The sequence below is a fragment of the Armigeres subalbatus genome, chromosome 1 (genome assembly GCF_024139115.2).
Source record: "Armigeres subalbatus isolate Guangzhou_Male chromosome 1, GZ_Asu_2, whole genome shotgun sequence".
In the NCBI taxonomy this organism is placed as follows: Eukaryota; Metazoa; Arthropoda; class Insecta; order Diptera; family Culicidae; genus Armigeres; species Armigeres subalbatus.
In genome coordinates this window covers 72,977,261-73,003,543 of record NC_085139.1, presented here as the reverse complement: position 1 = coordinate 73,003,543, position 26,283 = coordinate 72,977,261, and the positions used below count along the sequence as shown (strand labels likewise).

The 26,283-nt window shown below is 35.2% G+C and overlaps 1 protein-coding gene across 8 annotated transcripts in view; it reads right to left on the bottom strand.

Moving 5' to 3' along the window:
• Positions 1 to 26,283, bottom strand: part of LOC134227108 (cadherin-87A) — a 1,007,180-nt gene that overhangs the window by 566,113 nt on the left and 414,784 nt on the right. For all 8 annotated transcript variants that reach the window (XM_062708398.1, XM_062708391.1, XM_062708382.1 and 5 more), the window contains one exon: positions 3,115 to 3,135. The gene's annotated coding sequence lies outside the window, so the exon portion shown is untranslated. The remainder of the gene's footprint in view (positions 1 to 3,114; positions 3,136 to 26,283) is intronic.

Sequence of the window (26,283 nt, the reverse complement as noted above, 5' to 3'; positions counted from 1 at the left end):
CTCGAATCTCGATACACCCAGTTATTTTTACGCGGTTGGAATTCATTAATTTCTCGGTTTACCCGAACTTTCACAACTCTTGAATACCACTTGAATTTTCTTTGATTTTTTGTGATTTTTTTCGTGGGGTTAACTCATTGTTTCATTGACGCTGAAGGTTTTTCATTTATTTAGTCTACTTCTAAACAGATAACACTGAATCAACAATTTGACGCCACAATACACGGTTCGAGGCCGCATCTCTCCATCCTACAATACGCCCCACGCTCTCCAAGTCGTTCTGCACCATTTCGCTTTCGTCTGTCCATTTCGCTCGCTGCGCTCCACGCCGTCTCGTACCTGCCGGATCGGAAGCGAACACCATCTTTGCAGGGTTGCTGTCCGGCATTCTTGCAACATGTCTTGCCCATCGTACTTTTCCGGCTTTAGCTACCTTCTGGATACTGGGTTCGCCGTAGAGTTGGGCGAGCTCGTGGTTCATTCTTCGCCGCCGAAAGTCGAGTCAAGTACGAGACACTGAAGACGGCCTTACTGTTGAGGTCGAAATACGTATCTGTCAAGATACAATTAAGTGGTGGAATTCAATGGGATTGTTTAAACTCGTCTTATGACAGGTGGGTAGTCATCTCCTCCGTTGCCTTGACTTTCACTGCCTGTACTCTCAGCGCCATTCAAATGTTCCTCGTAGTGCTGTTTCCACCTTTCGATCACCACACGTTCGTCCGTCAAGATGCTCCCATCCTTATCCCGGCACATTTCGGCTCGCGGCACGAGTCCTTTGCGGGATGGTTGAGCTTCTGGTAGAACTTGCGTGTTTCTTGAGAACGGCACAGCTGTTCCATCTCCTCGCACTCCGCTTCAACTTTTTCGTACTTTGATGTTTTTCCAATGCATTTAATGAAACTGAATAGAAACAAGGTGCTAGTAGGAAGATGTTGCGTGTGCCACTTGGGTCCGAGACTAACCCGCAGGCTAGCTGGCGGCCATTACCGCTCTCGGAAAACTGGATAGTAAAACTGAAAGGCAGTACCGGGATGAGAATTATGGGGTTGGAGCTCAAGGATAGGACCAGTAACGGCTGAAGGTTTCCCACATTCTGGTACACTGCCGCGTGTTAGCTTGACAACTACTAAACACGTGCATAAAAAAAATTTCCTCGTAATAAAATAAGCGTACATCCCTACAGAATAAATCTTGTCGATAGCAACTTATGTAGGCGTGGAACCGGTTACGATGACATCGATCACGTAGTTTGGTACTGCACTGAAAATTACGCCTCCAGAGAGCAACTTTTGGATATCCATGTGACCCGAGGTAAACACCTCCTAAGAAAGTCAAGGTATTTTGAATGATCGCGATGTGGAGTATATGCAGGCCATCTACGGCTTTCTTTGCTCGTTTGATATCAAAGTCTAATGTTCTGAGAATTGCGGCTCCACAAAATGTCGCACACGACTGAGCGTATCAAAAAATGAACTGGTAAAAAACAATTGAAAACTTTTCAATGCCTGCCAAGTTCATATGTATGTATGATTCGTGGCAATTACAATGGATACACTATGCCCAGGAAGCCGAGAATGTTTTACACTGATTCTCATTTACGTGTGAAAGATCCAACACCGAACAGCTTCAAAACTGCTGAAGAATCGTGTAAAGATGAAGTTCTCATTTCCATAGAAGATCTGCCAAAGGTCGGCTGTTTGTGAATTTCTTGAGAAAACGCCTTATTCTCTCATAATACACTTTTCAATGTTTATGATATTACGCAAATTACAGAAAAATAACCATTGGTGACTCAACAAAATCATAATTTGGTGGTGGTGGATCGAGAAAAAAATAATGAGGAAGGATCTCCCTATATCTGACAAACCTTATTAGACTTTCTTTTAATCCTTCCTTAAAAACTATATGATTGAAGAAGTATATCCAACAGTCCTCTATGTTCAGTGAGCCATTGTTTATCATTTCATGTTCGAATACTTAGCATTCACCTGCATTTTCTAAGATTTTTTTTAAAGCTCATCAAATTTTGAAGCCATCCGTACCCGAAGCATAATCGAATTCATCTCACGAGTGGAGTTTTGCACAATTGAATTGTCGTTAGTTGAACAAGTGCAGCGAAAGAAATGCGGCACATGCATCCGTCGCCGCTTCTCGGAGCAAGTCGTCTGCTGGTGCGATCCGAATTTTGCGGAATTAGTTTTTCTATAGGTATCGAAATATGTTGGTAGTACGCTTGCACAGTCAGGGCATGCACGCGCTAAAGTTTTTTTTTGCTTCGCACAAGATCATGTGCCTCTTGCTGGGTGGTGAGAGTTTCACTCAAAAGCTAATTCGATTTTGAGCTTTTTTTTTCGTTGTTGCTGATTCATAGCTTCTCCACGGTATGAAGCCTTTTTGAATGAAGCCTGGCTTGGGAAAAAAGAAACTTTTATTTTCTCATTGAACTGGAATCTCCGCTAAGTTAAATTGATATCCGATGAGAATGTTTTTTTCTCCTTCTTTCTCAGAATTGATAAGGCTTGATATTAAATTCATAATTCTGGAATAAATTAATTCAAGAACTTTACAGATTTTCTTTACTTCCTTTGTATCATGATAGATGTACATATATTCAGGACTCCTTCTTACCCGTGCAAGACAATTCTGAGGGTGACTGGGTTCGATTTCCGGTGCCGGTCTGGGCAATTTTCGGTTTGGAAATGGTCTCGACTTCTCTAGGCATAAAAATATCATCGTGTTAACCTCATGATATAGGAATGCAGAAATGGTAACTTGGCTTAGAAAACTCGCAGTTGATAACTGTGGAAGTGCTTATTGAACACTAAGCTGCGAGGCAAAAATGTCCCAGTGGGGGATGCAATGCCAATAAGTAGAAAAAGAAGTATATTTAGATCTCAACTGCAAAGACGTTCTCAGTGAGTTTGTATTTTACTTAGAATCGAGTTAATAACATTATTCCATTAACATTACATCCATTACATAACATTACATCCATTAACAAAAAAAGTTCACTGTGTGGAACAGTTTGAAAGAGTTTTTTTACAGTTTACAGTCAGACAAAAATCTTACGTATCTCGTAATTAAATCGATCTTGCGTGCAGAGATACTTACATTAGTTTTCGATGGTTGAATCTGAAACGAGAAAACAAAACTGATTATTGAAATGTAGAGAACTGTGTAAATATTAAAATTTTATTTTCCTGTAATTTTCAATTGTAACATTGCCAGGAAATATAACTTAGAAAATAAATTAATGTCAGCAAGTCAAACATAATCTATTGTAATTTGAGGAATAGTACTGTAATTACATAGTTGAACATTGCCAAGTATTCAACAGATATTAATAAGGAACGATTCCCACTAGACACAATTTAAGATAATTGCAAACTAAATTCTCACTTGATTTCCACAATCCAACAAGTGCACTCTACATCACTTGCTCAAACATAAGAAAACTTCCATCGTTGAACAAACAACGTTATCCAAGTTCCCAGTAACTTGATAAAAAAATATGAGCCCTTTGACCCGGAGACAGGGCAAGATGAATTCCGGTCCAAGAGCACTTGTTATAATTACAGCACCAAGTAACAGCAGCTGGCAAAGTTGTTACGGTGCCTGTCCACAGCCAAACTTTTGCCGAGTCGAGTGCCAACACTTCTTTCTGCACCGTTTAGTCAAAGTTGCATTATTTGGTCATTTGTCGTTTCGCTTCCAGCGGAATGATACCCAGAGGTGGAACTTTCCTGGAATTCGCAAGTCCCCATTCGTTTCCACAGTTCGGGAGCCAAGAAAAATGAAGAATGCATCGCAGCAGCAGCAGGTGCATCGTGTCATCATCAAGGGCGTTTGAAGTGCGGTGCCAGCTGGGGTGGGAATTTATCTCACGTTACGAGGATGGTGTCATAATTAAATGGCAACGTGAAGTATGTTGTAAAAAACTTGAAAGGAAGAGTGAACCATTAATTATTTAAGCAATTTTTGAATACTTTCGAAAACAAGATAAGTTTATGCAACACTTGAAGAATAACGCATGAATGCATGACCTGAGAACTAAAAATAAATCACCTTAATTTGGTGAAGTTTTGTATAATTTGTAAATTTTGCTAAATTTTATAAATTTTGTAAATTTTATAAATTTTGTAAATTTTGTAAATTTTGAAATTTTGTAAATTTTGTAAATTTTGTAAATTTTGTAAATTTTGTAAATTTTGTAAATTTTGTAAATTTTGTAAATTTTGTAAATTTTGTAAATTTTGTAAATTTTGTAAATTTTGTAAATTTTGTAAATTTTGTAAATTTTGTAAATTTTGTAAATTTTGTACATTTTAAAAATTTTGAAAATTTTGAAAATTTTGAAAATTTTGTAAATTTTGTAAATTTTGTAAATTTTGTAAATTTTGTAAAAATTGTAAATTTTGTAAATTTTGTGAATTTTGTAAATTTTGTAAATTTTGTAAATTTTGTAAATTTTGTAAATTTTGTAAATTTTGTAAACTTTGTAAATTTCGTAAATTTTGTAAATTTTGTAAATTTTGTAAATTTTGTGAATTTTGTAAATTTTGTAAATTCTGTAAATTTTGTAAATTTTGCAAAATTTTGTAAAATTTGCCAAATTTAGTAAATTTTGTTAATTTTGAAAATTTAAAAAAAATGTAAATTTTATAAAATTTGTAAATTTTATAAAATTTGTAAATTTTGTAAAATTTGTAAATTTTGTTAATTTTGATAATTAAAAAAAATGTAAATTTTGTAAAATTTGTAAATTTTGTAAAATTTGTAAATTTTGTAGAATTTGTAAATTTTGTAAATTTTGTAAATTTTGTTAATTTTGTAAATTTTGTAAATTTTGTTAATTTTGTAAATTTTGTAAATTTTGTAAATTTTGTAAATTTTGTAAATTTTGTAAATTTTGTAAATTTTGTGAATTTTGTAAATTTTTTAAATTCTGTAAATTTTGTAATTTTTTTAAATTTTATAAATTTTGTAAATTTTATAAATTTTGCAAAATTTTGTAATTTTTTAAAAATTTTGTAAATTTTGTAAATTTTGTAAATTCTGTAAATTTTGTAAATTTTGTAAATTTTGTAAATTTTGTAAATCATGTAAATTTTATAAATTTTGTAAATTTTGTGAATTTTGTAAATTTTGTGAATTCTGTAAATTTTGTAAATTTTGTAAATTTTGTAAATTTTATAAATTTTGTAAATTTTATAAATTTTGTAAATTTTATAAATTTTGTAAATATCGTAGATTTTGCAAAATTTTGTAAATTTTGTAAATTTTGTAAATTTTGTAAATTTTGTAAATTTTGTAAATTTTGTAAATTTTGTAAATTTTGTAAATTTTGTAAATTTTGTAAATTTTGTAAATTTTGTAAATTTTGTAAATTTTGTAAATTTCGTAAATTTTGTGCATTTTAAAAATTTTAAAAATTTTGAAAATTTTGAAAATTTTGTAAATTTTGTAAATTTTGTAAATTTTGTAAACTTTGTAAATTTCGTAAATTTTGTAAATTTTGTAAATTTTGTAAATTTTGTAAATTTTGTAAATTTTGTGAATTTTGTAAATTTGTAAATTTTGTAAATTTTGTGAATTTTGTAAATTTTGTAAATTTTGTAAATTTTGTAAATTTTGTAAATTCTGTAAATTTTGTAAATTTTGCAAAATTTTGTAAAATTTGCAAAATTTTGTAAATTTTGTTAATTTTGAAAATTTAAAAAAAATGTAAATTTTATAAAATTTGTAAATTTTATAAAATTTGTAAATTTTATAAAATTTGTAAATTTTATAAAATTTGTAAATTTTGTAAAATTTGTAAATTTTGTTAATTTTGAAAATTAAAAAAAAATGTAAATTTTATAAAATTTGTAAATTTTGTAAAATTTGTAAATTTTGTAGAATTTGTAAATTTTAAAAATTTTGTTAATTTAGTAAATTTTGTAAATTTTGTAAATTTTGTAAATTTTGTAAATTTTTTAAATTTTGTAAATTTTGTGAATTTTGTATATTTTTTAAATTCTGTAAATTTTGTAATTTTTTTAAATTTTATAAATTTTGCAAAATTTTGTAATTTTTTAAAAATTTTGTAATTTTTTTAAAATTTTGTAAATTTTGTAAATTCTGTAAATTTTGTAAATTTTGTAAATTTTGTAAATTTTGTAAATCATGTAAATTTTATAAATTTTGTAAATTTTGTGAATTTTGTAAATTTTGTGAATTCTGTAAATTTTTTAAATTTTGTAAATTTTTTAAATTTTGTAAATTTTATAAATTTTGTCAATTTTATAAATTTTGTAAATTTTATAAATTTTGTAAATATCGTAGATTTTGCAAAATTTTGTAAATTTTGTAAATTTTGAAAATTTTGCAAATTTTGTAAATTTTGTAAATTTTGTAAATTTTGTAAATTTTGTAAATTTTGTAAATTTTGTAAATTTTGTAAATTTTGTAAATTTTGTGAATTTTGTGAATTTTGTACATTTTGAAAATTTTAAAAATTTTGAAAATTTTGAAAATTTTGAAAATTTTGTAAATTTTGTAAACTTTGTAAATTTCGTAAATTTTGTAGATTTTGTAAATTTTGTAAATTTTGTAAATTTTGTGAATTTTGTAAATTTTGTAAATTTTGTAAATTTCGTAAATTTTGTAAATTTTGTAAATTTTGTAAATTTGTAAATTTCGTAAATTTTGTAAATTTTGTAAATTTTGTAAATTTTGTAAATTTTGTAAATTTTGTAAATTTTGTAAATTTTGTAAATTTTGTAAATTTTGTAAATTTTGTGAATTTTGTACATTTTGTAAATTTTGTAAATTTTGTAAATTCTGTAAATTTTGTAAATTTTGCAAAATTTTGTAAAATTTGCAAAATTTTGTAAATTTTGTTAATTTTGAAAATTTAAAAAAAATGTAAATTTTATAAAATTTGTAAATTTTATAAAATTTGTAAATTTTGTAAAATTTGTAAATTTTGTTAATTTTGAAAATTAAAAAAAAATGTAAATTTCATAAAATTTATAAATTTTGTAAAATTTGTAAATTTTGTAGAATTTGAAAATTTTGTAAATTTTGTAAATTTTGTAAATTTTGTTAATTTTGTAAATTTTGTAAATTTTGTAAATTTTGTAAATTTTGTAAATTTTGTAAATTTTGTAAATTTTGTAAATTTTGTAAATTTTGTAAATTTTGTAAATTTTGTGAATTTTGTAAATTTTTTAAATTCTGTAAATTTTGTAATTTTTTTAAATTTTATAAATTTTGTAAATTTTATAAATTTTGCAAAATTTTGTAATTTTTTAAAAATTTTGTAATTTTTTTAAAATTTCGTAAATTTTGTAAATTCTGTAAATTTTGTAAATTTTGTAAATTTTGTAAATTTTGTAAATTTTGTAAATCATGTAAATTTTATAAATTTTGTAAATTTTGTGAATTTTGTAAATTTTGTGAATTCTGTAAATTTTGTAAATTTTGTAAATTTTATAAATTTTGTAAATTTTATAAATTTTGTAAATTTTATAAATTTTGTAAATTTTATAAATTTTGTAAATATCGTAGATTTTGCAAAATTTTGTAAATTTTGTAAATTTTGTAAATTTTGTAAATTTTGTAAATTTTGCAAATTGTGTAAATTTTGTAAATTTTGTAAATTTTGTAAATTTTGTAAATTTTGTAAAATTTGTGAATTTTGTAAGTTTTGTAAATTTTGTAAATTCTGTAAATTTTGTGAATTTTATAAATTTTGTAAATTTTGTAAATTTTGTTAATTTTGTAAATTTTGTAAATTTTGTAAATTTTGTAAATTTTGTAAATTTTGTAAATTTTGTAAATTTTGTAAATTTTGTAAATTTTGAATTTATAAAATTTGTGAATTTGGTAATTTTTTGTAAATTTTGTAACTTTTGTAAGTTTTGTATTTTTTTAAATTTCAAAGATTTTGTATATTTTGAAAATTTTGTTAATTTTTTATCAAAAACATTGTAAGTTTCTTAAATTTTGTTTTTTTTTTAATTTTATCTATTTTCCAAATTTTGTAAATCTTGTAAATTATGTAATAAAAATTCCAAGTTTTATCAATTTTGTAATTTTGTTCTGCAAGTTTGCCATTTTTCTAATTCTGCTAATTCTAAAATCTGCTACTTCCTTTAATTTTGTGAGTTTTCCAAATTGCAATCTTTAGTAATTCAGTTTATTTACTTTTTTGTCTATTTTGTAAGTTTTCTTGTCTACAGAAAACATTAACAGAAGTTCAATGAAGTGTGTTGAAAACAAAAGAATAAATTATCATGGCTACCATTCTTCCCCTCAATCCGAGAATTGGCAGTCTAAAAACGATTCCGATGAAAGGTAAATTGAATTCAAATTAAGTTTGAATCTGATTGATTTTGTTCGCAGTCTCTTTCTGCTTTTCTGTTCTCGGTTCGTTGGTCTCCATTTCGTTGCAATCTCGTCAGGTACAGTAACGCGCGTACTGCGCCAACAATGATGAGCTTTTTATTAAGTTTGGAAAGTTCTGACATGTTATCTGGAGCGCTAACAAAAATGAATATCGACAGACGAGACGAGGATGCGTCGCGATCATCCAGAAGGGCTGTTCTCGATTGGACAGATTATTTTGGATTCGTTTTGTGGAAAGAGTGTTCGAAAAGATTTCGGTATGGATAAAGAGTTAAGAAACACATTGATTGGTGAAGTTTTACTGAACTGAATTAGATTCAGCTGATAAGAAAATCAATTATGCTTTTATGAGAAATCCATAATTTTCAAAACAATTGAAGACAAGAAAGAATTGCACAAAAAGGAAGTTTATCTGCCCAAATATTTATATTTTCCTCACGTAACATTCTCTTGCGTCCAACCACAAGCTGCTTCTATCACCATCAATGCCGGTATTTTTAAGGTACGCGTTTTTACAAGGTTTATCACTGCTCGTTACTTCCAACAAGAGTGCACGTTACAAAATCCCCATGCAACTGAATCCCTTATGCATAATTTATCCAACGAACTCGGTGAAATCGTCTCATTGAGATCAAATGTGGGAACCAGGTGCTTACTTCTGCTGTGCTTTGTATCGGAATATCAGAGTTGCAAGCGCTTGAAATAATACCCCGAGGGATTTATTCATGGAGGAAGTGGATGAAATAAAAAATGCACCCCCAAAAGCATACAATGGCGTGCCGACGACAGGAAACGGACATCTCTGATGTGGTTTTCCCAATATCGAAATGTGCAAAGGCAAATGAACGACCGTGGGGCTTCCGGTTACAAATATTGAATTTATCGTCGCTCGTTGGGGCCGATTTATCTCGGAGCAGAAAGAAACGAGGATGAACTCAAACAAATAATTGCAGTGCCCGAAACACTGGTGAAACTTTTCCAATATGTACCTCTATCATGTAGCCTTGATAAGCTAAAACTTGGAAGATGATCACTGTAATCGCTGGAATAGTCTCAAATTTATTCATTGCGGGCAGAATTGTTCCAGTTAGGCAGCAGTTGAAACTCTTCGCCATGGAACAAATCCCACTCGAGGGGCCGTTCGCGCACCGACAAGATTCATTAGAGAGCAAACTGAAGGAAGGCACCACTTTCCGGTTCGCGTGCTATCCAAAGTTGAGTCTACTACTATCCGGCGGCCATGGGATGTGCCCCTGAGAAAGCGTGAGAAACTTTCACCTCCGAAAAGTTTAGTCCTTCAGCGCAAAACGTTCTCCAATTCCGACTATTTTTTCCGGTGCTTAAGACACACTGTGATCGCAGATGGTCAGAATTAATTTCCATGAAATTTCATAATACTTTGCGTGCCAGTAATATGTTAAAGAGTAGATACTTCCTTTCTTGTTTTATTAATAAATCAATTAGAAAATTGCAACAATTATGGTTATAAATGCAATAATAAAAGCCATTGCTTATTGTTGACTAGCTTTATGTACCCGGCCTTGCTCGGAATTGCCAGTTTGATTCGCAGTTTTTTTTTTCACAATCGGAAAATGAATAAACCAATTGGTCAACAGGATAATTGCGTTTTCTTATCGATACTTCATCATTTGATCAAAAGAAGGCAGATTTCATTTGAGAACATTGACTGATTTTGAAGAAGAACAAACCCATAATCGCCATATTCCGGGCAAACGTCTATTTCTAAAGAAGGAAAAACATCCACCGATGCCTTATTCCGGGCAAACGTCTATTTTTAAAGAAGGGATCACATTCACCATCCAGAAGGAAACACATTAATCATTGCTTTTCACGTTGGGCAAACCATGATTTCGATAAATGGTTGAATTGATCGATAACTAAACAATACAATAATGGGTTCAGAAGTTAGGCTGGAGCATACACACAAACATACAAACATTGAGTTTTATATATCTCGGCAACTTATTCAAAACGACGTATGTGATTTTGTAAACAAAGATGCATACGTCGATTTGTCAAATATGATGACACTCCCACGCAAACCAACACAACGAACATGTAGCCGAAACCTTCCCTACCTGTATGTGGCGATAGTTTGCGTGGGAGTGCTATCAGATTGCAGAAATCAACGTTTAAATTTTTGTTTACAAAATCACATACGTCACATACGTTGAATAAGTATCCGAGATATATAGATAGCTAATAGCTATATGTATCCGGCTTTGCTAGGGACTGAAAAGTAAATTATAGAATTAAAATGTCCAATGCTGTAGCACGAAACCCACAGAGGTAGATCTACCGGTCATAGAATTGAACCTTTGTATCAATATATTTTTATATCTTTGTTTGGCCCTTCCACCTTTTCAATAAACATCTTCCAAAAATAGAGAATAAGTGTACCAAATCTGGTTGAAATTTATCCTGGGAGTTACACTGAATTGCTCATTTTTAAAGACAACCCCTTCCCCATAACTTCCCTTTTTCCAAAATGACCCTCCCACCTTCTTTGTTATCTTCTCCTTAGGATAGAAAATGTGTGCACCAAATTTGGCTGAAATCGGTCCTGGGAGTTGGGTGTTACACTGAATTGCTCTTTTCTAAAGACAACCCTTCCCCTTACCCTCCCCTTTTCCCAATGATCATCCCACCCCTTTGTTATTTTCTCCTTAGGATAGAGAATGTGTACCAAATTTGGATGAAAGCGGTCCAGGGTTCAAAAGAAACACTGAATTGCCTGTTTTCTGAACAATACCCCTCCCCAGACCCTCCTCTTTTTCCCAAATTACACTTCCATGTGATCGACTTCTCTTAGTGAATATGTGTACAATATTTGGTTGATATGGGTACTGGAAGTTGGGAGTAACACTGAATTGCTCGTTTTATAAAGACAACCCCTCCCCCATACCCTCCCTTTTTTACAATGACCGCCCCACCCCTTTGTTATCTTTTCTTTAGGGTAGAGAATGTGTGTATCAAATTTGGTTGAAATCGGTGCAGGGGTTCAGAATTTACTCTAAATTACCCGTTTTCTGAACAATACCCCTCCTCCAGACCCCTCCCCTTTCCCAAAATCTCTCATATGATTGTTTCCTTATAGTGAATATGTGTACAAAATTTGGTTGAAATCGGTCCTGGGAGATGAAAGTTACACATAATTGTTCGTTTTCTAAACAAAACCCCTCCCCCTTTCCTAAATGACCCTCCCACCCCCTTTGTTAACTTCCCCTGAGGATAGAGAACGTGTGTACCAAATTTGGGTGGATTCGGCCAAGTGGTTCAGAAGTAGTTAGCGAACATACATACATAGATTGGTTTTTATATTGCATATTGTTGATAACCACCTTGTACAGAATTTCCTCATGTGGCATAATCATCATCCTTCTTGTGAGGATTCAACTTTCGAGGTCGGCCCAAAGCTGTAATTGTTGCTTCCGTCGGTGGTACGGGATTTGGGGTTTTAACTTTGTTTCTGGTTGAGGGATTTTCCTCGCACAATTTTCATCATCATCATCATCGCGCCTACCAACTCTTAAAAAAAGTCATAAATCAGATTGCCACGGGCGTTTCTGACGCCACTCCCTTCCCCCACGCCGAACGAAATCAAACATACTAATTAAACCTTAACAGCGGACCCAACTTGTTGCCTCGGAAAATCTGATGAACCGCCGATTCTAAGCAGGGGAAGATGAAAGTGAGCGCAAAAGTTATTCCCATCCCAGAGGAACATGAATATTTCATCAGCTTTGGTTGTTCATGTTGTTCACTCGTTAGGACGAAAATCTATCGAAATCCCATTATTTTCGCGTCAATCCCCCTTCCTAGCGGTGTCAGTCAGTGCGGGGTCAACTTCCATCACCTCATTTGATCCCAGTTGTATCGGTATGGGATCGTTGGGTTGAACATTGTTTGGGCTTTGCCAGGAAAATGGTTTGGAAAATGTGGGTTAATCGAGGTATTTTTGCAAGTACCTAGTAGCAGGGGTTGAAAGCCACGGCAAAAAACATGAATCAAAATTGCTTTGCACTTTAATGCCAAAAAAAATTCAAACCCATAAATCTCATTATGCTCCGGAGTTCTGGAATTTAATCTTTCTGGCGTTAATCACATGTCATCCTTTCTCTGCGGGCCTTTGAGAGCAATTTACAACAAATTCTTGGTTCAGGCAATACTTCCGGTGTGTTGAACAAAAAACCCATCATATTTCCAGCATTTAAAAAATCAAACATGCGAGACATATCGAACTACCGCGGTGCGACCACACTGAATACATGATCCAAAGAATACGAAATTTTGGTGAGCACCAAAAAATCAGCCTTCGATAGAGTAAATCCTCATACATCGTATTCTTCTGACTAAATGAGATCGCTGAGGAGTGGCGATTAACTTGTGAGGTGGATAGAGTCATTCCTTATAGGCCGACAGCTGACCGTGAAATTGGGAGCTAAATACTGAGTCCGACCCTTTCAGCAGCAACTCCGACGTACCACAGAGTAGCAACCTAGGGCCCCTGCTTTTCCCTTTCTCAGCGACGTATGTTTTGTCATTCGGCAGCCCTTACTTTGCACCGTTCAATGTGGAAAAACGATCCATAAATAACATCTGAATGTTCCATAAAACGCTACCATAAATCCATAAAATATTTCGAGAGATTCCATAAAGAATATTTTTATGATCCATAAAACTTTGAAAAATGATCCATAAAAACTATAAATTGATCCATTAAATTTCAAATTTGCGCAATTTTTATCCTGATGATGATCCATAATTTCAGCCATATGATCCATAATTTTGGTCATATGATCCATAATTTTGATAATGTGATCCATAATTCTTGGAAAGAAGGCCAATGAAACTATATTAATTGATCCACACATTTTATAAAATCTATGGATCATTTATCAAAATTTATGGATCATATCACCAAAACTATGGATCATTTTAACAAAGTTATGGATCAAATGGCCAGAATTATGGATCATATGACTAAAATTATGGATCATATTACTGAAATTATGGATCATCATCACGATAAAAAAAATGCGCAATTTTGAAGTTTTATGGATCAAAATATAGTTATTATTTCATGGGAAAATAGCAAGAATTGTATTGTTTTTCTTGACCATGTTAATGGAACGTATTTCCCAATTAATTGCTAAATTTTAGCTTAGTTATGGATCGAAAAATTATTCTTTATGGAATCTCATTAACTATTTTATGGATTTATGGTAGCATTTTAAGGAACATTCAGATGTTATTTATGGATCGTTTTCCAGTTTTTTATGGATCCGTCTTTATCGTTTATATGCAAAAGTATGTTTTGCCTTGTCATTCCCCGAAATTGCTAAATAGTAGTGCCGATAATTTCACAACATATTAACTCGTTAAGTCAGCAGACGACTGTCGATTGCTGCAAATGTTAATCGACAAATTTGCGGATTGGTGTAGAAAAATGCCAGGGAAAAATCAAATCTCCCATCGTCTGGGACCATCACATTGGAAACGAACCATTAGAAAGGAGCTACTAAATTTTCGCAAGCATTACAGTCACAATGATATAGAAATGCTAATATATTCTTCCAAACTTAGACGTACATGTTCATGGTAGAATTTTAGAAGCGAAAGTACATATTTGATTGTCGCACCATCTCCAAATGATTGCTAATTGCATTCTTAATGTTCAATGCATTTTAATCAATGGTTGCGGTTGTTTACACGTATCGGATACCAGCCTCATCATCTGTTATTCTCGCTTAACTTTTCAAAAGGACCTAAGTAACATATTTTTCATGAATTAATTTGAATAGCGCAATCAGCAGAAAAACATGAAAGCTTTTGATTGCAGTACTCAAATTAATTCATGAAAAAATTATTACTTAGGCCCTTTTGAAAAGTTAAGCGAGATATGTGGTATAACAGTAGGAATCGTTTTGGTACAACAAGAAACACACGAAGAACTTAAACATACAGAATAGGAAAGAGCCGACTCTGCGATCGAACTCATGACTTCCTGCTTATAGCAGAAGCGGAAGCCACTAGAACACCGAGCTTGTCTCCGAAAGTTCTGGAGTTGAGAAATCGATTCGCGTTCTATCTATACTACCGCTAAAAGCATAACCGTTCGATATGTATAATCTTTTCTAAAAAATATTTAATCAGGACTTAAAAAGATCTTGCCGACAGAATACTCAAATCACTTGAGACATTTTTTTTCGATTTTCATGGCACATATTGCTTTTCCAGTGTTACTAAGATTGGAAAGTATGACATATATCTTGGAATTCTTGCGATTATCGAAGATTTTCACAAGCTTTCAGCAGAAGTTACGAATTCCAAGGAATCGCATGATTTCATGCGGGATTTGGGAAGTTTGTGGTTACTCAGATTCCAATTAATCTTTTTAAATGTCTATAAAACTTTTTTTTGTGGCTTCTGATAATTCGTTAAACGTGCTATATTCATCATAACTTCTGATACTTTTAATCAATCGTATTTGCAAATTCCAACAACTTTTATTTTATTGTCTTTATTTATCAGGCTCAGCTGTTTCATTAAAACTCTACGGAGCCGAGAACAAAAAAATATATAAATGTAACATAAAATATAATTAATAATATGATCGACGAACGCATTTCATCTGCGGGTGAGTTGTTGAACCGATACTTGAACCAGAGCCCGACGCAGACAATTGAGCCCGTCGCTGTCGCTGATGGATGAGCCAATGTTTCGTTTATGGCGATTTCCACATCCTCCAAAGTAACATCGTCTTTCTTCCTTCGATTTTTTCCCCGGATGTGTGTTTTCACGAACCACCGACTGCCTATGGTTTTCTGATTTCGGATTTTCTTCTGAAACTTCTATCCGAGGTTTCCGATGATTCCTGCTTCTTTTCATTGCCAAAAAAAAACAGCAGCGTATGAATCTGTACTTGTTTTTCGGGCTTCTTCCGCTCTTGCTGAGGATAAGAATCCATCTGATAACCTACTGCTTGACAAAGGAAGCAAGTGTCCTTAAGTCCGTCCTTTCAGACCTGCTACATCTATTGACGGCGGAATACTTTTTCCGACTTCCATGTACTCACCACGGACTCCTGTGCATAGATGCCACAGTCCCGATTCCAAGGGGAACTTTTCTCGGACAAGGCGCTCAACTTTCCCGAACAATCCGAGAACCTGGGATAAACTTTCTTTTGTAACTTCCGGTGGCGGATCAAATACACGGACATACCGCATTGATTCCTGCGATCTGCATCCGAACTTCAACCGACGTCCCACTCGAATAGACAAAATTCCTCGGCTCCGTATTCTTTTTCATCGACTCTTCCAGTGCATCGCGGGAGACGAATCTAACGTACAGCGAGTGGTCGTGTGCTGTTTTGTACACGGTTTCCATTAGTAATATGTACATCTGTATCCAGCTGGGGATTTCAGCCCACGATGACCAGGAACTGCCCACTGAGAAACGGAACTGAACAGTAGAGTGCCAATGAAAATCGACTTTTCGAATTTTCGAAATTTTCATCTCATTGGAAAGTTTTTGGGACACGAAATTGCAATTTTTGTTTTTGATGCCAAATGCATAAAACGTCAAGATTAGGTGTTATCTCGGATTTTTTTTTCAAAAAAATTTACTTTTTGGCACTTGAGACTTGAGAAATGCATGAGACGTCGTCTAAAGTCCCAAGTAGTCAATTACTCTAAATTTTTTTTTCGGGAGTTGAAAAGCAGGCCAAGTTCCAATTGGAATGTAGAGCATTTGAAGAAAAATAAAGAACCAGATCTCGACGTTTCATGCATTTCTAAGACATTTGGCATCAAAAATAAAAATTCGGTTTCCAAATTTTCCTGTGTCCCACCAAATCCCGGCGCTACTGCATATTACGTAGGCACTTATGCAGACAGATTCTGGAGGAGAAGGACGCAACGCGGGCGGTCGCGCTGCAGCAAGGTACCCGGCAGAACGTGGAACGTTATAGACGGAAGCGGAGACAGCAGACCCCCCTTTTTCAGAAGAAAAAACGCCGCCTGGAAGAAGCGGAGTGCGAGGAGATGGAACATCTGTGCCGTTCTCAAGAAACACGCAAGTTCTACCAGAAGCTCAACTCAACGCATCCCGCAAAGGCTTCGTGCCGCGAGCTTAAATGTGCCGGGATAAGGATGGGAGCATCTTGACGGACGAACGTGTGGTGATCTAAAGGTGGAAGCAGCACTACGAGGAACATCTGAATGGCGCGGAGAGTACAGGCAGTAAAAGTCAAGGCAGCGGAGGAGATGACTACGTCAGTTCAGTGGACGATGGAAGCCAACCAACCCCCACCTTGAGGGAAGTTAAGGATGCCATTCAACAGCCAAAGACCAATAAAGCAGCTGGTAAGGATGGTATCGGAGCTGAGCTCATCAAGATGGGCCCGGAAAAGCTTGCCACTTGCCTGCACAAACTGGTAGTCAGAATCTGGGAAACCGAACAGCTACCGGAGGAGTGGAAGGAAGGGGTTATATGCCCCATCTACAAGAAAGGCGACAAACTGGAGTGTGAGAACTTTCGAGCGATCACCATCCTTAATGCCGCCTACAAAGTGATATCCCAGATCATCTTCCGTCGTCTGTCACCATTAGTGAACGAGTTCGTGGGAGGTTATCAAGCCGGCTTCGTTGACGGCCGCTCGACAGCGGACCAGATCTTTACTGTACGGCAAATCCTTCAAAAATGCCGTGAATACCAGGTCCCAACGCACTATCTGTTCGTTGATTTCAAGGCGGCATACGATAGTATAGACCGCGTAGAGCTATGGAAAATTATGGACGAGAACAGCTTCCCTGGGAAGCTTACCAGACTGATCAAAGCAACGGTGGATGGAGTGCAAAACTGTGTGAAGATTTCGGGCGAACACTCCAGTTCGTTCGATTCGCGCCGGGGACTAAGACAAGGTGATGGACTTTCGTGCCTGTTGTTCAACATTGCGCTAGAAGGTGTCATGCGGAGAGCCGGGTGTAACAGCCGGGGTACGATTTTCAACAGATCCAGTCAATTTATTTGCTTCGCGGATGACATGGACATTGTCGGCCGAACATTTGCAAAGGTGGCAGAACTGTACACCCGCCTGAAACGTGAAGCAACAAAAGTTGGACTGGTGGTGTATGCGTCAAAGACAAAGTACATGCTTGTGGGTGGAACCGAGCGCGACAGGGCCCGCCTGGGAAGCAGTGTTACGATAGACGGGGATACCTTTGAGGTGGTCGAGGAATTCGTCTACCTCGGATTCTTGCTAACGGCTGACAACAACGTTAGTCGTGAAATACGAAGGCGCATCATCTGTGGAAGTCGGGCCTACTACGGGCTCCAGAAGAAACTGCGGTCGAAAAAGATTCGCCACCGCACCAAATGTGTCATGTACAAGACGCTTATAAGACCGGCTGTCCTCTACGGACATGAAACATGGACAATGCTCGAGGAGGACTTGCAAGCACTCGGAGTATTCGAGAGACGGGTGCTTAGGACCATCTTTGGCGGTGTGCAAGAAGACGGTGTGTGGCGGCGAAGAATGAACCATGAGCTCGCCCAACTCTACGGCGAACCCAGTATCCAGAAGGTAGCTAAAGCTGGAAGGGTACGATGGGCAGGACATGTTTCAAGAATGCCGGACAGCAACCCTGCAAAGATGGTGTTCGCTTCCGATCCGGCAGGTACGAGACGGCGTGGAGCGCAGCGAGCGAGATGGGCAGACCAGGTGCAAAACGACTTGGCGAGCGTGGGGCGTATCCGAGGATGGAGAGATGCAGCCTCGAACCGTGTATTGTGGCGTCAAATTGTTGATTCAGTGTTATCTGTTTAGATGTAGACTAAATAAATGAAAATAAATGAATGACTTCTTTATTTCGAAAGAAGAGAGTAAAAGGACTTTTTCAGAAATAGGAACATTTGGATTCCTATTCAATGATTAGAAGGATTTGGAAATAGGAACGATTGGATTCCTATTCAATGGATGGAAAAAGATGGAAATATGAACATTTGGATTCCTATTCATCGAATAGGATTCGATGAAAGGATAAAGATGGAAAAAAGAATCGTTTGATTCCTATTCAATGTATGGAAAGAATTAAAAAATAGGAACATTTGGATTCCTATTCAACAAAAGAAAGTTCTTAAAGCAATAGTACGACATCCATTTTTTGGATTTCAAGCAAAAAAAGAACATTTGAATTTTTCGTTAAGAAAATCAATGTATCACATTGCGAGAAGAGCGATAGATAGATTTTATTCGAATTTCAGAAAGAATTTGGATTAAATATGAATTGTTTTTGGATTGTAATCATGTTGAATTTGATATAGAACGAAGTTGGATGTGAAAATGATCGGATTTGGATGGTATTTGTAATGGATTTGATTTAGAATTGGATTTGTTACGTTTATTAGATTGAATTTGAATTGTCTTTCAATTGGATTTTAAACAAATTTGGAATTGGATTCGGATTGGATTTGTAATGTTTGCGGAATAGGTTCGGATTAGATTTGTATGTGATTTGGATTGAATTCAGATTAGATTTGGATAGGAAAAGAAATGGATTTGAATCAGATTTTATTCGGATTTTTTTATTTGGATTTGAAAAGGGATTTGGATGAGATTTGGACATCATTTCGATTGGATTTGGATGCTATTTTGGATTTGAATAAAATTAGAATTTGTTTTAGTTTCGGATTCGATTAGTAAGGTATTTGGAATGGATTCCAAACTAAATTTGGATTGGATTAGCATTGAACTGGGATTTGATTTGAATTGGATTTGGAATGGATTTGGATTTGACATGGATTTGGTTTGTTATTGGAATAATTTCGTATTGGATTTGGATTGGAATTGATTTAGATTGCATGTGGATTGTGGATTGAATTTGGAATAAAATTGGATTTGTTTTGGATTTGATTTAAATCGGATTTGAATTAGATTAATTGAATATAGATAGAATTTGAATTTGATTTGGATTGGAATCGAACTGGTTTTGGATGGAATTTGCAATGGATTTGGATTAGGATCGGAATTTCCATGTTTTCCGATTGGATTTGAATGGTTTTGTGTTGGATTTGGATTGAGTTTAGATAGAACAGATGAAGATTGGATTTGAAACTGGATTATTTTTGGTTCCTATTTGGATTGTGTTTGAATTGGATTTCAATTGGATTGGGATAAAATTTGTAATGGATTTAGAGTTAATTTGAATTTAATTTGGATTCGGATTTGATTTGTAATGTTTTCGGAATGGATTAGATTTTTGGATTGGGTTTGAATTGGATTTTGTATTGAATTTAAATTGGGTTAAGATTCAATTCAAATCGTGTTTGGATTAGATTTGGCTTGAATTTTTATTGGCTTTGGATTTGATGTGGATTAGATTGGATTCATACTAAATTTGGATTGGATTTTGATTTAGAATGGATTTGGATTGGATTGGATTTAGATTCGATTTGGATTGGTATTTGATTGGACTTGGATGGCATTTAGAATGGATTTTTTATTGGGTTTGGATTAGATTTGGTCGGGATTTGGATTGGATTTGAGTCGGATTTGGATTGAGCTTGGATAGGATTTAGATTGGATTTCAATTGGATTTGCAAACTTGGAATTTAATTCGGATTGGATTTCGATGCTATTTGTAATGGATTTAATATTTAGGGTTTCATTTGAAATGAATTGGATTTGGATTGGGATAAGATTTTATCGGGATGGATTTGGATTTGGTTTGAATTTAATTTGTATTTGAAACGGATTGAATTCGAATTAGTTTTGGATAGGATAGAATGAATTTGGATTAGTTTTGAATCGCATTTGGATTTTAAACGGATTTTTAATAAAAACTTAGAACTTGGCTTAAATTTGGAATGGGTTTATATGCTATTTGCAATGAATTTGGAATATTTTTTTTTTTTTATTTGGTTATGAATTAGTTTTTCATGTTGAATACACCAGATTAGGATCACATTTGGATTGGATTCGGATTGAATTTGAATAATGAAAAAAGAAAACATTCGGAGAGTAGAGAAGGCGGATATTGTAGTAGAATGAAGTCTGAGGTAAATAAAATAATAAAATGAGTAAACATGTCTTAAAGTTCAAATTACCGCCATCCAGTCATTGGCGAGAAAGACAGTCACGTGCTCGTACCACTCCCGAGTAATAAAACCACTCACCGAGGAAAAAAGGCAGTCAGGATGGGGGAAGAATTTCTGTTTCAAAACTAATCATTCAATAGCGAAGACATAATTATATCCGGTGGATGCTTCATTCAGTTGTATTTCGCTTTAGTTTTCATTAAACTGCCTTTTGCAACATTTTTTCCCTAGGAGGGGAAATCAACGATTAACTCTCAAGCTCTCTTGTATATAAGAGAAACAGCCTCGGAATTTATCCAAAATAATTAATTGGGGGAACAGACGGCTTTGGCAGGTTTTGTTCTATTATTGGCAGGGGGGTTTTTGTCGACCGAATTTTATGAAATTTGGCCACAATATTCTTTGATATGCAAAGAATGTTTAGGCCAAATTTGAGCCAAATCAGTCATAAAAAACCCCCCTGACAATAATAGAACAAAACCTGCCAAAACCGTCATTCCCCCTATCATTAAAACACTTTAATATGTTTCGTCTTTGCACCAATAGTTGCGGTAGTGCTCCTATAGTTGCGAGACTCATAGGAAAACAATGAGATTCGCAACTAAAGGAACACAAATTAAAAAATAACGCAACTATTGGAACACTGTACCAATATTTGGTGGTTTAATTTTAGAGCACAATTATGAATATTTATGCGATGGTTTCCCGACTGCAAGAAAAGAAAGTCCAATAGCTATTGGATACACCCTTAAGGTGAGCGAAACAAAATATGTATGAGTTTTAAGAGCTAAAACAGTGAGTAAAAGTGCTTAGTTCCTCCACTATTGGGTCATTCACCCTATTGGGTTATTTTTATGTGGATTTATGTTGGTTCAAGTAAGAAAAATTAAGACGAATAAACGTTAGGGAATAAACGTTTGTGGAATTCCTAATTGAAGGACAAAGTTCGCTAAATATTCTGACGTTCAAATATAAAATCTCTCTGATAGACTGGATAGATCGGTGGTTTTGTTTTGGTTTTGGCAGGACCTTTTCTGGAAGTGAACATGTATTACCAAAAAAGAAGAGCTGCTGAACCGTGTGAAAATATGGGAAGACGAGGAAATGCCTGCTAGCTGGTTGGACGGCCTCATGTGCCCTCTCTTTAAGAAAGGGCACAGAATGGAGTGCGCCAATTACCGAGGAATAACCCTCCTTAATTCGGCGTACAAAATTATGTCCCGTATTCTGTTCAACAGATTGAGACCGCTTGAATAGTCCTTCGTCGGCGAGGTTTTCGTGAGGGCCGATCAACGACGGATCAAATGTTTACCCTGAGACAAATCCTTGATAAACTCCGGGAGTACAACTTGCAGACACATCATCTGTTTATTGATTTCAAGGCGGCGTACGATTCAGTGAAATGGAATGAATTATGGCAAATTATGCTTGAACATGGTTTTGCGGCGAAACTGATATGGCTGATTCGTATAACGTTGGACGGATCGAAATCAAGTGTAAGGGTTGCGGTTGAAATATCGACATCATTTGTTACCTTAGCAGCAGGGTGATGCACTCTCGAATCTACTGTTCAATATAGCGCTCGAGGGAGCAATTAGGAGAGCTGGTGTGCAAAGAAGCGGTACCATTATCACAAGATCGCATATGCTCCTGGGATTTGCGGACGATATCGATATTATCGGGATTGATCGCCGTGCCGTGGAAGAGGCTTTTGTGCCTGTTAAGAGGGAGACATCGAGGATTGGACTCAAGATCAATACCAGCAAAACGAAGTACATGGTCGCTGGCAATCAACGTGGGTTCATTAGTGGTGGTGGTAGCGAAATGGTGCTGGATGATGAAAAATTTTAAGTGGTAGTAGAATTTGTGCATCTTGGAACATTAGTGACGTGCGATAATGATGTTACCCGCGAGGTGAAAAGGCGTATTGCAGCTGCAAATAGGGCTTATTACGGACTTCGTAACCAGCTTATGTCCCGTAGTCTGTAAACGAAAACAAAATTCGTGCTGTATACTACTCTGATTCTTCTGGTGGCTTTATACGGCCATGAGACTTACTTACTTATGGATCCTATACACCTCCGGTGGTGCAAAGGGCCGACTTGAAAGATCTACATCCTGAATGTTGCCCGGCTATCGCTTTAACCTGTTGCCAGGTTAGATTTCGGTCGACTTCTTTTATTTCCTTATTGAGGCTTCGCCGCCATGAGCCTCTGGGTCTGCCTCTGCTGCGATGTCCCGCTGGGTTCCAGTCTAATGCTTGTTTACAGATTTCGTTTCCGCCCCTACGTAGAGTGTGGCCGATCCAGGCCATGAGACATGGACGTTAAAGGAGGCTGATCGGAGAGTTTTCGGAATGTTTGAGCGTAAGGTGCTGCGGACAATACTCGGCGGTAAACAGGAGAGCGGTATCTGACGGCGTCGCATGAATCACGAGTTGTACCAGGTGTATAAAGGGCTGGATATTATTAAGCTTATGCAACACGGCAGACTACGGTGGGCTGGTCACGTTGTTCGTATGCCGGAAGAACATCAAGCGAAGATAATATTTAGTAGAGAACCCGGAAGAGGCTGTAGGCTTCGTGGAAGGCCGCGTACATGATGGCTTTTTCCAGTTGAAGAGGACCTGAGGGCGCTCAATGTTCAGGGCGACTGGAAGCGATTGGCCCAGGAACGAGTCCAGTGGAGAAGGATACTCCATTCGGCGTAGGTTCATCGAAGAGCTGTAGCCCTTCAAGTATCAAGTAAGTTATCTATGTATCTCATCGTATTCAGTTACTTTTTTCAAAGATCATTTTAAACGACAACAAAAGTGTTAGTTATAAGACAAGCTCAACGGTATATTTTGTTCACGGTGTATTTTAAGTCACGGTTTCGGGAGCGACATACACGTGGGTCATCGAAATCCGTACACTTAAGCACCTTAGTATATGAAAAAGTCATTAGAAAATAGGAATCGAATGTAAATAAAACGTTTGTCATTGACACATGAGTATGAAGGCTTCTACTTTTGGAGTGTGTCACATTTACTTATTAGTAATTATGAAAAACATGATAAAATAATGAATAAATTCAACTACTCCCGAATCGAAATCCGTCCACCTTGGACGGATTTCGAATCAAAGGTTTAAAATCCGTACAGCTATTTTTCAACTAAATATATAAATTGAAGTAGTCTGATTGACTAAACTAGCACTGTATATAGTTCGATACGCACCTTGAGAAGCGATCCCTTCGATTTGTATTCCGCTCATCTTATGTAATGATTCGCAATTAGCAATTAAAACACAGTTAATTTTGGTGCAATTATGCTCTACCCGAAACCAAAATGGAGGCAAAAGCTCCGCGTTTGGTGTGTGGAGATTTGTTTTGATTTTGATTGTTTCAATTTCAAAGCTTTTTTTCCATTTCTATGCCTTAAAAGTTTACTGCCAAGTATCTGAACAGGATAAGTTACATTATTTCTACATTAATTACCTTAAACCCTTTTTAATTTGTTGATATCTCATGAGGTGGACCTCTTGACACACACCAGTTGAATATTTTTACTGCCTGATTTATCGTTACATTTTTATCTTTTTTCGGCTGCTCAACGACTTTGAAATTGATTCCGATACCACTGGTTCACCTGACACTCTAGTTAGTAAATTTGTTACTAACATTCATATACTCTATATATGTTTCATCCAAACCATTGAAGAAACTAAAGAAAATATGATACGTGGTGATGGTTTTAAATATATGTATACAATTTTGTTCAACCATCGTTTATGAGTGATCCTTAAACATGAATTCCAAGCATAAAAATCTAAATAAATATCAGAAATCAAATTCTATCGAGAAATATTGTTGTGAAACGTCATGGACTGACGCATAAAGGGTCAAATTATGCTTGAATGAAATTTCTAGACCGGAAAATAGGTTCATAGATTGGGAAGCTGTAAAGTAACTTAAGGTGTCGGTTTTACCCACTTTTCCCCTATTAATTTATTTTTTCTCTATGGCTTTGAAAAATTACACCTTCTGAAAACGGCTCCCAATAGTTGTGTGATAATTTTTCACACGCAATTACGGCTCGCAAATTTAATTTAATTTTCTCGGTAAAAAGGGGAAAAAAAATGATAAACTCAACTGGCTGCTTCATTCAAATTATTGCGATGCATAAAATCACACCTAGCACCCGTTATGTGACTGCAACAAAGCAGCAACATTTCATGCGAGCGCTCACGGTGGCTTCACCCCCACGTTGTGTCACATGCACATTGTTTTGCTATCATTTTCCGAAACAAACATTTTCATTTAATTTGTTGTCCATTGTTGTCTCTGTACTGTACGTACATTCGTCCGCATCATCTCTCGGTTTGATTGCATCCTTTGGAAGAAATTATTTGATTAAAATGCTATCGTTTGCACGACTTCCGACATCCGATAAATGATAGTTTCGAGAGACAAGTTTTGTTTTCATTTTTAATATTTTATCAACTAAGGTGTAACTTTCAAGTTCAAAATCTCTTTTAAGCATTTTTTGATACATAAATGCAGTAATTTCGGACATTCACTGAGTGATAACTATGGGCATGGCATGTCCCAACACTCGCAGTTCTATATTTCAGACATGCGAAATTGAAACATCGATACCCGACAGGAATCGAGTACTAACTTGTGATTTTTTTTTCCATGCCAAGGAGACTGGGTAACCATGAAATTCATATGATAGCAGCATAGTTATCATTCTATGAAGCTCTTATTCGCATATAACCGATTGGTAAGCTCGTCAAATCGATTCGTCGAGACATGTTCGATGGACACACACACAATATGACATTCGAAACAAAGGAAGGAAAAAAACACAACAATTATTATCCCGTGATAGGCACACGACATCACAACAGCTAAAAGTACAACTCATTTTCCATGTCAGTGTCCTCGGAGTCGTCCACGCGCGTTGTTGTCACGATATGGATGCAAACTGTGACATCCCACCGGCCGTTCCGCATATCATGTGCATATACCGGCCGGTTGTGGTTCTCGGCTGGTTTTTATTTGTTCACGTGTGAATGACAAAATGAAAAAAAAAATGTTGAACACATGTATGGTGTGTTTTGCGTTTGTGCTCCGCAATCAGTGGACAGTCCCCGAGGAAAAGTGTTGAAAAAGGTATCTGAGTTGCTTTTAAAAAAGTAACTTCTATTATACTAATTGTGGAATGAAATTTCCAGGTAAACACATCCTTATATGGCACTATCATTACGTACATGCTTTAAGTTACCTCTATTTAGTATAAAAGTTGAATCAATTTGGATGTTTTCTACCGATCACATACCGAAAAACACTTCTGTACAGAAAAATGTTTTCATTCAAATTAAAGCTCAATTTATTTAATTATATTAAAAGACGATCATTGTCCAATCTACAATATCCTAAATTTCCATGCATTTCCATGTTTATCGTGCAAGGATTTTATTAAAATTTAAAAGCGCACCAAATTCCAACAGAAAATGTTATTCCCAGATCATATTGTACACAGTTGATCGCTTATTTCTAAGTATCAAAACGGTACGGTAAATCTACAAACAGATTTCTATTTTTGATAAAAGTTTTCCGAACCACAATTCCAACATTTCTGCATTGGTCCGCAACAGAAATCAATTTCACACCGCCTTAATCGTACACCGAGAACCGACGACGAACCTAATGCCACAGCGAGCCATTCGTGGAACCAACCCAATGGAAAAACTTTTCCTGGTAAATTCGCGCATCATGTTCCTT